The 11326-nt window shown below is 39.1% G+C and overlaps 1 pseudogene across 1 annotated transcript in view; it reads right to left on the bottom strand.

The window, feature by feature from the left end:
• Positions 1 to 11095: 11095 nt before the first annotated feature.
• The window catches only part of LOC147842570 (uncharacterized), a 1801-nt pseudogene continuing 1570 nt past the window's right edge, over positions 11096 to 11326 (bottom strand). Inside the window, exon 1 of the transcript XR_015497557.1 lies at positions 11096 to 11326. This exon is cut by the window's right edge and continues 1570 nt beyond it. The product of XR_015497557.1 is annotated as an uncharacterized LOC147842570 (transcript).

Raw genomic sequence — 11326 nt, 5'->3', positions numbered from 1 at the left:
AGCCCATGAGAGAGAAAGAGAGCAAGAAAGCAGGATCACTGCAGGACTCGGGTTTGTGTCGAGCTTGAAAGGCATCTGAAGCACAATCACATGCAGGCAAGCTTCTATTCTGAGTTATTATGAATTTTTCAATAAGATCTTCTCTTTTTTTCTTAAAGCAGCTGGATTTTCCCCTCCTCTATTCTCTCTGCTTTTATAATACAGAGAAAAAGGTTATTGTATAAGCAGCACACAAAAATATTACTGCAGAACAGGGGTGTTTTACCTCTTTGAGAAGTGATATTCAGACACTAATTAACCGTGCTGTCTCGGGCCTATTCAGAGACCTGCCCTGAAAATGACAGTTTAATTATTACACTATGAACAATATCCAGAGATTTCAAATTGATATACACACTCACTGGCCACTTTATTAGGTACACCTTCTACTACAAGGTTGCACCCCCTTTTACCTTCAGAACTGCCTTAATCTGGCATAGATTCAACAAAGTACTGGAAATATTCCTCAGAGATTTTGCTCCATATTGACATGATATCCATCACGTAGTTGCTGCAGATTTGTCTGCTGCACATCCATGATGCAAATCTTCCATTACACCACATGCAAAGGTGCTCTATTGGATTGACCTCTAGCGACTGTGGAGGCCATTTGAGTACAGTGAACTCATTGTCATGCTCAAGAAACCATTCTGATATGATTCGCGCTTTATGACATGAAGTGTTATCCTGCTGGAAGTAGCCATCAGAAGATGGGTACACTGTGGTCATAAAGGGATGGACATGGTCAGCAACAATATTTAGGTAGGCTGTGGCGTTGACACGATGCTCAATTGGTACTAATGGACCCAGAGTGTGAAAGAAAATATTACACACAATTACACCACCACCACCAGCCTGAACTGTTGATACAAGGCAAGATGGATCCATGCTTTCATATAGTTGCTGTCAAATTCCCTACCATCCAAACTTGGCAGCAGAAATTGAGACTCATCAGACAAGGCAATGCTTTTCCAAACTTCTATGGTCCAATTTTGGTGAGCCTGTGCCAATTGTAGCCTCTGTTTCCTGTTTTTAGCTAACAGGAGTGGCACCCGGTGTGGTCTTCTGCTGCTGTAGCCCATCCACTTCAAGGTTGGACGTCCATACCTCGGTTGTAATGAGTTGTTATCAGCTGAAACCAGTCTGGCCATTCTCCTCTGACCTCTGGCATCAACAAGGCATTTGCACTCACAGAACTGCCGCTTACTGGATATTTTCTCTTTTTCGGACCATTCTCTGTAAACCCTAGAGATGGTTGTGCGTGAAAATCCCAGTAGATCAGCAGTTTCTGAAATACTCAGACCAGCCAATCTGGCACCAACAACCATGCCACGTTCCAAGTCACTTAAATCACCTTTCGTCTCCATTCTGATGCTCGGTTTGAACTGCAGCAGTTCACCTTGACCATATCTACATGCCTAAATGTATTGAGTTGCTGCCATGTGATTGGCTGATTAGAAATTTGCGTTAAGGAGCAGTTGGACAGGTGTACGTAAAAAAAGTGGCCGGTGATTATGTAACGATTGATATATTTTTTTGTGAATTTGGTGCTTGTGTCCTCATGACTTCCAGCTGATATAATGAACAGGGTATTAAAATAAACCGCGTTCCAGAGAGAGTATGAGGTTTAAATTTCCTGCTACTTGGAAAACACTCAGATTAATAAAAATGAAGATTCAATATAAGTCATGCCATAGAAAGAAAGAAATACATTTAAGATCCTTTTAGTCAACAGTTCCTAAAAAAAATCATTTTATTCTTAGTGTGAAAAACATTTTGCCACTTTAAAGAATCTTTGGTCGCACTTTATATTAGGTGGCCTTAACTAATATGCACTTCCACTGAAATTAATCATTGGTAACAATGTACTACAGAGCACCAGAAGTGTTCTGCAATAAATTATGAACACATTAAGTACATTGTATTTATATACCGATATAAGTTAAAAGTAGTTAAGGCCACTTAAAGGGCACCTAGGTTACCCCTTTTTTCAGATTTAATATAAGTCTTTTGCGTCTCTAGAAAGTGTATATAAAGTTTCAGATCAAAATACCCATCAGATTTTTCATTATACCTTTTACAAGATGCTGTTTTATACTGATTTCCAGCAGGGGGTGGTTTTGTCGTACTGCGCCTTTAAGCCGAGTTCTGCCTGCCTACTATTTCTACATGCCTCCTCCCTCAGCTGCGTCAGACAACAGACAGACTTAAAGGAAGAAGTTCTCACGTAGCGCTACAGTAAGAACTAACCTTTACTAATCAGTATTGTGAAGTTGCATTGATGAGTCACACACAATATCGTTACTAAGTTAACGCACGCGCGCGCACATACACACATACACACACACACACGCACGCACGCACACGCACACACACGCGCAGGCAGGTAGGCAGACAGACAGAGCGAGCTTAGCTTAGCTAAGCCTAACCTCAAGTACTGTGTGGATATCTGTTATGCTAATGTACAAAATAAACCTGATTTAACTTCCACAAACCGGGATTGAAGCGTCGTCTTTTATAATTGTTCTGACACGCGGCTGTGCTGATGAAGTAAAGCTGAAGTAAAACACTGTAATTAATTACACACATATTCTGTTTTAAAACACTTTAAACATGTGAAACTTACTCTTAATCACATTTGATGATGATTGCTGATCCTAGCGAACAGAACTTTTATACCCGGTTGCTTTGCGTATGTCTGCCTGGTCTTGTTGACATATACACGTGACTACCGGAACATGTTAATGCGCGCAGCTGTCAATCAATTCGGTGGGCGGGGGGATCGCACACCTACGTAATGGTGCGATCGATTTGAAAACAGCTCCAATTGGCCGACCCTTTTTTTTGTAGTTAAATTGAAAAAAAAGGACTGGGTGTGTTTATATCACCCCAGTATGACGGTCTATACACTATACCAACACACAGATCTGTCCAAACAGCTTGAAAAGTAGATTTTTTACCATAGGTGCCCTTTAATATACAGTAAACTGGGACTGAATCTTTTGTAGAATTTAAAGGTTTGATTGAGAAATTATGAAATGTACTGTTGTTCTTTAACTCTAGAAAAATCATAGTAAGAGCAGAGTGATATGACATGGGGCATAAATGTGCATAAAAGGGCACCTATGGTGAAAAATCGACTTTTCAAGCTGTTTGGACAGACATATGTGTAGATATAGTGTATAGGCGGTCATATTGGGGTGATATAAACACACCCAGTCCTTTTTTTCAATTTAACAACATTAAAATGTTGGACCAATTGGAGTGGTTTTCAGACCGACTTGACGTAGGAGTCCGGTCCCCCCGCCCTCCGAATTGATTGACAGCTGCGCGTATTAACATGTCCCGGTAGTCACATGTATAATATCAACAAAAGAAGACGAGCGCAAAGCAACCGGGAATAAAAGGTCTGTTCAGTTTGCTAGGATCATCAATCGTCATCAAATGTGATCAAGAGTGAGTTTCACAAGTATAAAAAGTGCATGCGTGTAATGAATTACAACGATTTACTTCAGCTTTACTTCATCAACACAGCCACATGTCAAAACAATTATGAAAGTAGACACTTCAATCCTGGTTTGTGAACGTTAAATCAGGTTTACTTTGTACATTAACATAACAGATATCCATACAGCAGGGGAGATTAACCTGTATCCCGTCACATTTGCATGCAGAGCTAAACGCGCACTGTCTGTATGTATGTGCGTATCGTGTCCGTGTTGGGTATGTGTGTGTGCGCACGTGAACTTTAACAACATTGTGTGTAACTCATCGTTTTAACTTAACACAGCAAATGTATCAAATACTCATTGGTAAAGTTCTTACTGCAGTATTTCTCACAAACACTACATGAGAGCTGCTTCCTTTATGTCTGTTTGTTGTCTGAAGCAGCCAAGGGAGGAGATTAAGGGCCTACTCACACTATGCCATCCGTACCGTGCCCAGGCCCGTTTCCCGGGTCGTTTGAGAAGTGTGAGTGTGCTGAATCGGGCTCAAGCACGGTTCACTTGGCCGGCCCTGGCCCGGTTGGAAGAGGTGTGCCTGAGCGCGGTACACTTGGGCTTTGGCGCGGTACGCTTGTGTGTGATTGCAAAACGCGCCAAAGCCCGAAACTGAAAGCGAGACGTGACTTTTAAGGGACTGTTTCATATGGATTTATTAATCATTCTTACTGTTCAATGAACGCAAACTGCCGTAGTTTATTAAAGACGAGAACTCCTCACAGCATGACAGCTGCACCTTCAGCAGACCTCCTCATTCCTGCAGAACGAGAGCTTAATGATTGTTTATCAGCGCCAAAAGTGGCGGATCTGTCCGGTGAAATATCTGACTGCGTGTCACCGCATCCCTAAGGACTGTTTGGCGAAATATTTGACTGCATATCACTGCGTAACAAACGACTGAAACGATATAACTAGAGAAATCTCCACTGTGCTACTGGGTGAGAGCGTATGGCAAGCCATTTTAGCATTTAAACCTTGTTCTGACTATCCATAAATATATTTAGAGATATCTCTAATTATATTTTGACTAGTCATAATTATAATTCGACTAGTCAGATTGGAGATATCTGCAAATATATTATGACTGACTAGTCATATTCCTCCATTGACTTCCATTGAAAAATATTTGCAGATATCTCTAAATGAGTTTTGACTAGTCACAATTGTAATTAGAGATATCTCCAAATGAATTTTGACTAGTAACAATTGTAATTAGAGATATCTCCAAATGAATTTTGACTAGTCAAAAATCCAATTCAAGATATCTACAACTGTAATTCGACTATTAGTAAATTAATTAGAGATCTTCAAATATATTTGTAAATGTCTCTAAATATGACGAATTAAAGATATCTCCAAATGTATTATGACTAGTAAAAACTCAGAGATATCTCTAATTACAATTGTTACTAGTCAAAATTCATTTTGGAGATATCTCTAATTACAATTGTGACTAGTCAAAACTCATTTAGAGATATCTGCAAATATTTTTCAATGGAAGTCAATGGAGGAATATGACTAGTCATAATATATTTGCAGATATCTCCAATCTGATTTCGTACTAGTACAATTGTAATTGCAGATATCTCTAATTGTCATTCTAAGTAGTGGAATTATAATTATGACTAGTCAAAATATAATTAGAGATATCTCTAAATATATTTATGGAGTCAGAACAAAGATTTAAATGCTAAAAAGGCTTGCCATAGAGAGCGCTTCACTGAACAGAGCAGCAGCGATGACGTAAAGAATGACGTAAGCGTGCCGAGGCCCGATATGGTGTGAGTGCGGGCCGTCGGGGGAGACGGGAGTGGGGACAAGCGTGCTTTGGCCCGGTTCGAGGCAACTGTACCTAGTGTGAGTACGCCTAAGGCCCTTAGAACGGTGGGCGGGGACGACTAGCCTTAAAGGCGCAGTACAACAAAACTGCCACCCAGCGCAAAAATGTATAAAATAGAATTTTATAAAAGGTATAATAAAAAAATCTGATGGGTGTTTTAAGATGAAACTTTACAGACACATTCTGGAGACACAAAAGATTCAAAATAAATCTGAAAAAAGGGGTAACCTAGGTGCCCTTTAAACACTTATTCAACAATTTTGTGTGTTTGTTACTTCATCAGAAATCGATCACAATATAAACGATAATCTAACAAAAGATACAGTTGAACAGACCTTATGCCTCTTTGGGTGGCGCAGATTAGTTATAATCCGTCTTTTCTGAATCTCACGTTCTGATGAGCTGTGAACAGATGAGATGTGCAAATCATGGATCAATGTGCAAAATAAACAGTGTACAGTATTCACTCACAGATATGCGGTTTAATACTTTTTATTTTAAACTTTGACTCAGAGCGCTCATTTAATCTACATGAGGATTGTTGCATCCGTGTTGAACAGACATAAAGCGAAAGTGCTTACAGGTGGTGCCGTAAACGGAGAGTTAATTGGGAGTTAATGAGCCTTACTAAATATCTTCATCTGCGAGACCTCGGGTGAGCTGCAATTAAAGCAAACCTGCAGCGCGCAGAGACTCCAGTCCATTCGGCGCAATAAAAAAAGCAGCGACCCGACACTCGGGTCTGGAAAGCACCATCTGCAGCTGCGCCCCCAGCTCCAGGACAATAACAACGCCTGATGCTCAAAGATATCACTCATTCTACAGCCTCGGCTTTGTTGATTTAGATTTATAAAGAAAATAATTTGATTCTGGTTCTTCACCTTTATTTGACTCACTGTAATGAATTTGTGATGCGACTTCTGGTCTCCCTCCCTTCCATTGATCTTCTCTTGGTCAGAAGTTATTATTTAGATTTTTTTTTTATTATTGAAATGACTAGAATCTATTGTTTTTGTTTTAGATTTTAATTATAAAGGTAGCATTCTTGATTATACCGTATTATTGATATGCCTTCTGGGTTAAATTAATCTTCAAATGTCAGAACTATTTATTGTAAACCTAATGTTGGAATGTTCTCAATTGATTTGACTTTGCTCTCTCTATATTTTAAGGATATGTTCAAACCTTTGAAAATCTTCAACACTCTTGAATCCATTGTACAACATTTTTTTCTCTTTCTTTTATGGATGATAAAATGTGCTGAACTTTGTCTTGTTGTTTTTCCATGTGATATTGCTGTGCGTTTGTCCCCTGTAAAATATTTAAAGATTATTATATTTCCAACCTGCAATTAAAAAATGAAACATGCTGTAATAACAGCTCATCATGCTGACTGATGTTGTAAACTAGAATTTTCTTATTGTATTATTTTTATGCATAGTCACAAACACACTTGTACAGCAAGTATATTTGTCCACTTTTTGCTGTTTGTTATTTCATTTCCCCATTGCCAAATAAATCGGAAGTCCTAAACCATTCTTACTAATTGATTTGCAAATGTTAAAAAATGCTGAGTTATTTTAACCCAAAGTGGGTTAAATATAGACAAACCCAAACAATGAGTTAAAGCTTGGTCCTATAAATGTAATAATACTAATGAAAACAACAGCAGTTGATTTTGTCCACATTTTACCCAAAAATTGGGTTTAAATAACCCAACACTTTTTAGTTACACCCCACCCGCCCTCAAATCAATCTAAATCCCCCTTCTCTGTACTTGAAATACCACAGAAATGATACTGTAATTCCCGCCTGATCTGATCTCTTATTGCATTGCTAATCCGTTCTCTAAAATACTTGTGGTAAAATATTGATTGAATCAACTCCTGATTTATACAAAACACACAAACTAGACATAGAAGGTTAAGTTATAACATATGTGGTATAACGAATGTCCTATTACACACACACACAAATAAAAGTAAGCTGTTCTCCTAAACAAAGGCACGGTTCATGAACTAAAAGTTGTGCCTGCCAAACTTTGTAAAGCATGCAACGTCTTCCTAAGGTTATTCCAGGTTTGTCTGGTCTACATCTCTACATAATATCAACAGTTCTTTCCTTCGCTGTCTCTCTGTAGCTCACGGCGCCGACACAGTCAACACGTTAAAAGAAGCCTGGCGCTTTCATCATTCTTTCTGTTTGCTTTTTCGGGGCAAATGAAAGTGAGTTTGAGCAGCATTGTGGGGTTTGGTTAATCAGCGTGTTGTGCGCCTCAGTCTGCCTTTAATTAATATATGTTCTCTCGTCCCCGAGGCCTGCTGTCCCGCAGGAGGGATGACATACTAAACCAAGTCCCTCAGGGATTCGCTTTTGGATTTATTGTGTGTGTGTGTGTGTGTGTGTGTGTGCGCGAGCGTGTGCTAATTTTCACATTCCTCCACCAGGAAGAGGTGTGTATGATTTCATGCAGTTTTCACAGTTGAGAAAAAACACAAGAGGGATTTATGGATATTCTGGTCTCTTTGCTCAATCAGGTGCTGTTTCTTCAGGCTGTTTGTGTTCAGATGGTGGAATTATTTTCGTATCAAGCAAATTAGATGCTGACAGACAATAGCTACGCTTCCATGCAAACATGGGAATTAGACTTCTATGCAAAGCTGGAATATGGCATAAAACCAATTCAATCCAAATAGTTAAATTGATCAAAATCTTCAATTCCTGATAAACTGGAGCCAAATATCAAAAAGGAAAGGAGAAGCCACTGTGGGCCTTTTTCATATATGATAAATATTGTACATCTTATATAATAAATTACTTGTGTCATAGAAAATGTAGACGAAACACAATGATAACGCAGAGGGATTAAATGATGGATATTTTAATCTCTTTGCAGAATCAGGTGCTGTTTCTTCAGGTTGTGTTTAGATGGTGAAATTAGTTTTGTATCAAGCGAATTAGATGGCGACAGACAATAGCTTAGTTTCCATGCAATGACTTGAATTAGACTTCTACACAAAACTGGAATATCATATAAAACATTTGTGAATAAAGCAGCGCTTCCATCCAAAGAGTCAAAGCGAACAAAATCATCACTTCCTAATAAACGGGCCAAATATCAAACAGAAAAAATATTTTTTGCAGTAGGAACAGCCACTGTGGGCCTTAAACTGCTTGCGCATTAGATGATGAAAATGAAACACTGATCGCACAGTGGTTTTTTAGCTTTGGGAGCGCAGATGCTCAAGACAGTTCTGGGGTAATAATGCTGAACCACTTCCGCTGAGGCATTTTAAAATGACCAAATAACATTTCAGATGTTTTGCAATGCAGTAGGCCCACTGATTTGTCCATTACTGCCATACCATCACACTCATTTTTATTAAACACTGAAAAAAAAGATTTATTGGATTTACTCCATGTTCTAAAGCAGTGGTTCTCAAACTGTGGTACGCAGGCTTCCTTCTAGTGTTACGCAGAGGAATGAAATATGTCATGTACATGCTACACACATTTCAAAATTTATCAAAAATTATGTATATAATATGCCAAATCTGACATATAGCCTATATTTCTGAGGTAATCTGCCATGTTTTTTTTAACTGTGAGAGTTGTAGCTGCTTTACTGGGCCTACTACACTACTGTTTTTCACTACTGCTAATTTTGGTGGTACTTGGAGAGACAATTTTTTCCTGAGGTGGTACTTAATGAAAAAAGTTTGAGAACCACTGTTCTAAAGGTAAGTGGTTGCAAACAATTTTTATGGGGTGAATTTAAACAAACAAAATAAGTTGAACATAATTACATTTGGGGTAGGATGGTGATCCAGTGGTTGGCACTGTCGCCTCACACCAAGACGGTCGCTGGTTTGAGTCCCAGCTGGGTCAGTTGGCATTTCTGTGTGGAGTTTGCATTTTCTTCCCGTGTTGATGTGGGTTTCCTCTGGGTGCTCCGGTTTTCCTCACAAGTCCATAGACATGCGCTATAGGTAAATTCATTAGGAGTGTGAATAGATGTTTCCCAAAACTGGGTTGCAGCTGGAAGGGCATTCATTGTGTAAAACAAATGCTGGATAAGTTGGCGGTTCATTCCACTGTGGTACCCCAGAGGAATAAAGGGACTAAACCGAAGGAAAATGAATGAATTAATTACTAAATGTAAAGTTTGTTTAAGGCGACGCAGGGGCGCAGTAGGTAGTGCCGTCACCTCACAGCAAAAAAGTTGCTGGTTCAAGCCTCAGCTGGGTCAGTTGGCATTTCTGTGTGGAGTTTGCATGTTCTCACTGCGTTCACATGGGTGCTCCGGTTTCCCTCACAAGTCCAAACACATGTCCTATAGGTCAATTGAATAAACTAATTGTCTGTAGTGTATGTGTCTGAATAAAAGTGCATGAGTGTTTCCCAGTGATGGGTTGCAGCTAAAAGGGCATTCGCTGCGTAAAATATGTGCTGAATAAGTTGGTGGTTCATTTCGTTGTGGCGACCCCATATTAATAAAGTAATTAAGCCTAAAAGAAAATCAATGAATTTTCTTTTATTTATTTAAATTCAGTCCATATAAATTGTTTGCAACCACTTTTTCAAAGCCAGGCCAAATTCTCCCTTCTGCCAATCACTCCAATTACTGTTACCTGTAAACCTGTACGTCATTCCCATTCATCACTTCAGCACCATAAGAACCCTCACTCAGTGTTCGGCCTCTTGGCATACACGAAGGACTGCACTCTCCTAATAGTTTCAAATACTCTACTTACCTCTCTTTCTGTGATCTCCAGTGTCTGTGTCTCACCTTCCTAGCATGTTTTTTCCTGATCCCTCCTCTGGTTGTCATCGATCCCCATACCAGATTATCCGTGTGCCTGGCTTCTCTGTATACTCCTCCAGTCCTCCTTGATTCATCTGGTCATCTATAACCATCCTGCACATCAGTTACCGTGAGTACTGTTTACCCGGTCATCCATAAAATAAACTGCTGTTATACTTACATCGTGACACAGTGGCTCAGTGTCATCTCACAGTAAGAAGGTCGCTGGTTTGAGTCCCGGCTGGGTCATTTCTGTGTGGAGTTTGCATATTTTCCCCGTGTTGGCGTGGGTTTCCCCCACAATCCAAAGACATGTGCTATAGGGGAATTGAATAAACTAAATTGGCCGTAGCGTATGAGTGTGCATGGGTGTTTTCCAGTATAGGGTCATAGCTGGAAAAGCATCCTCAACCATATAACATGTGTAAAACATATGCTGGTTAAGTTGGCATTTCATTCTGCTGTGGCAACCCCAGATTAAGGACTAAGCCGAAAGAAAATGGATGAATGAACGAATGAATGAATGAATGAATATACTTACATCTCTGGTTCTCGTCTCCCTCTCTGACACACTTGCCTTAAAAATGTAGTAAATCCAATTAATCATTTTTTTTCAGTGTATGATTTTTTTATGCTCATTCCTGTTTTTTTTTGTTTGTTTGTTTTTTTGGTAAATGTGCTTCCATTGTACTTCATAAGCATTTTCTTATCGAATGTTTATCGCACTCTGTTCTCAATTTTTTACTCGATATTCCAAAATGTGCATAAAAAAGGTGGATGGAAGCAGGTAATGAATGGTCAAACTAACGACTGAGAATAGAACAATTGATCAAATCACACGACCAGGTGTATGAAACAGATAGATTGAACATCAAATGGAAAGGTCGACTGAATCATAGAAAGACAGAGTGGTTGATCAAATGTATTAAAAATAGATGCAACGATTGATTGACTGATGGATGGACCGTGATTGACAGACAATTGATAGATGACAGAATGAACAATCAAACAAATGATGATGTAGCAAATGAATGATAGCTTGAACATACAATAAGTTTAGTGAACAAACATTCTGTCAAAGAAACAAAAGATGAGAGAAAATGAAGCGCTATAGAAATAAATAATAAATGTTCAGTCAAA

Source organism: Danio rerio, chromosome 8 (assembly GCF_052040795.2).
Source record: "Danio rerio strain M-AB ecotype USA chromosome 8, GRCz13ab, whole genome shotgun sequence".
NCBI lineage: Eukaryota > Metazoa > Chordata > Actinopteri > Cypriniformes > Danionidae > Danio > Danio rerio.
The sequence above is the reverse complement of the archived record's forward strand: the minus strand, read 5'-3'. Positions and strand labels throughout refer to the sequence as shown.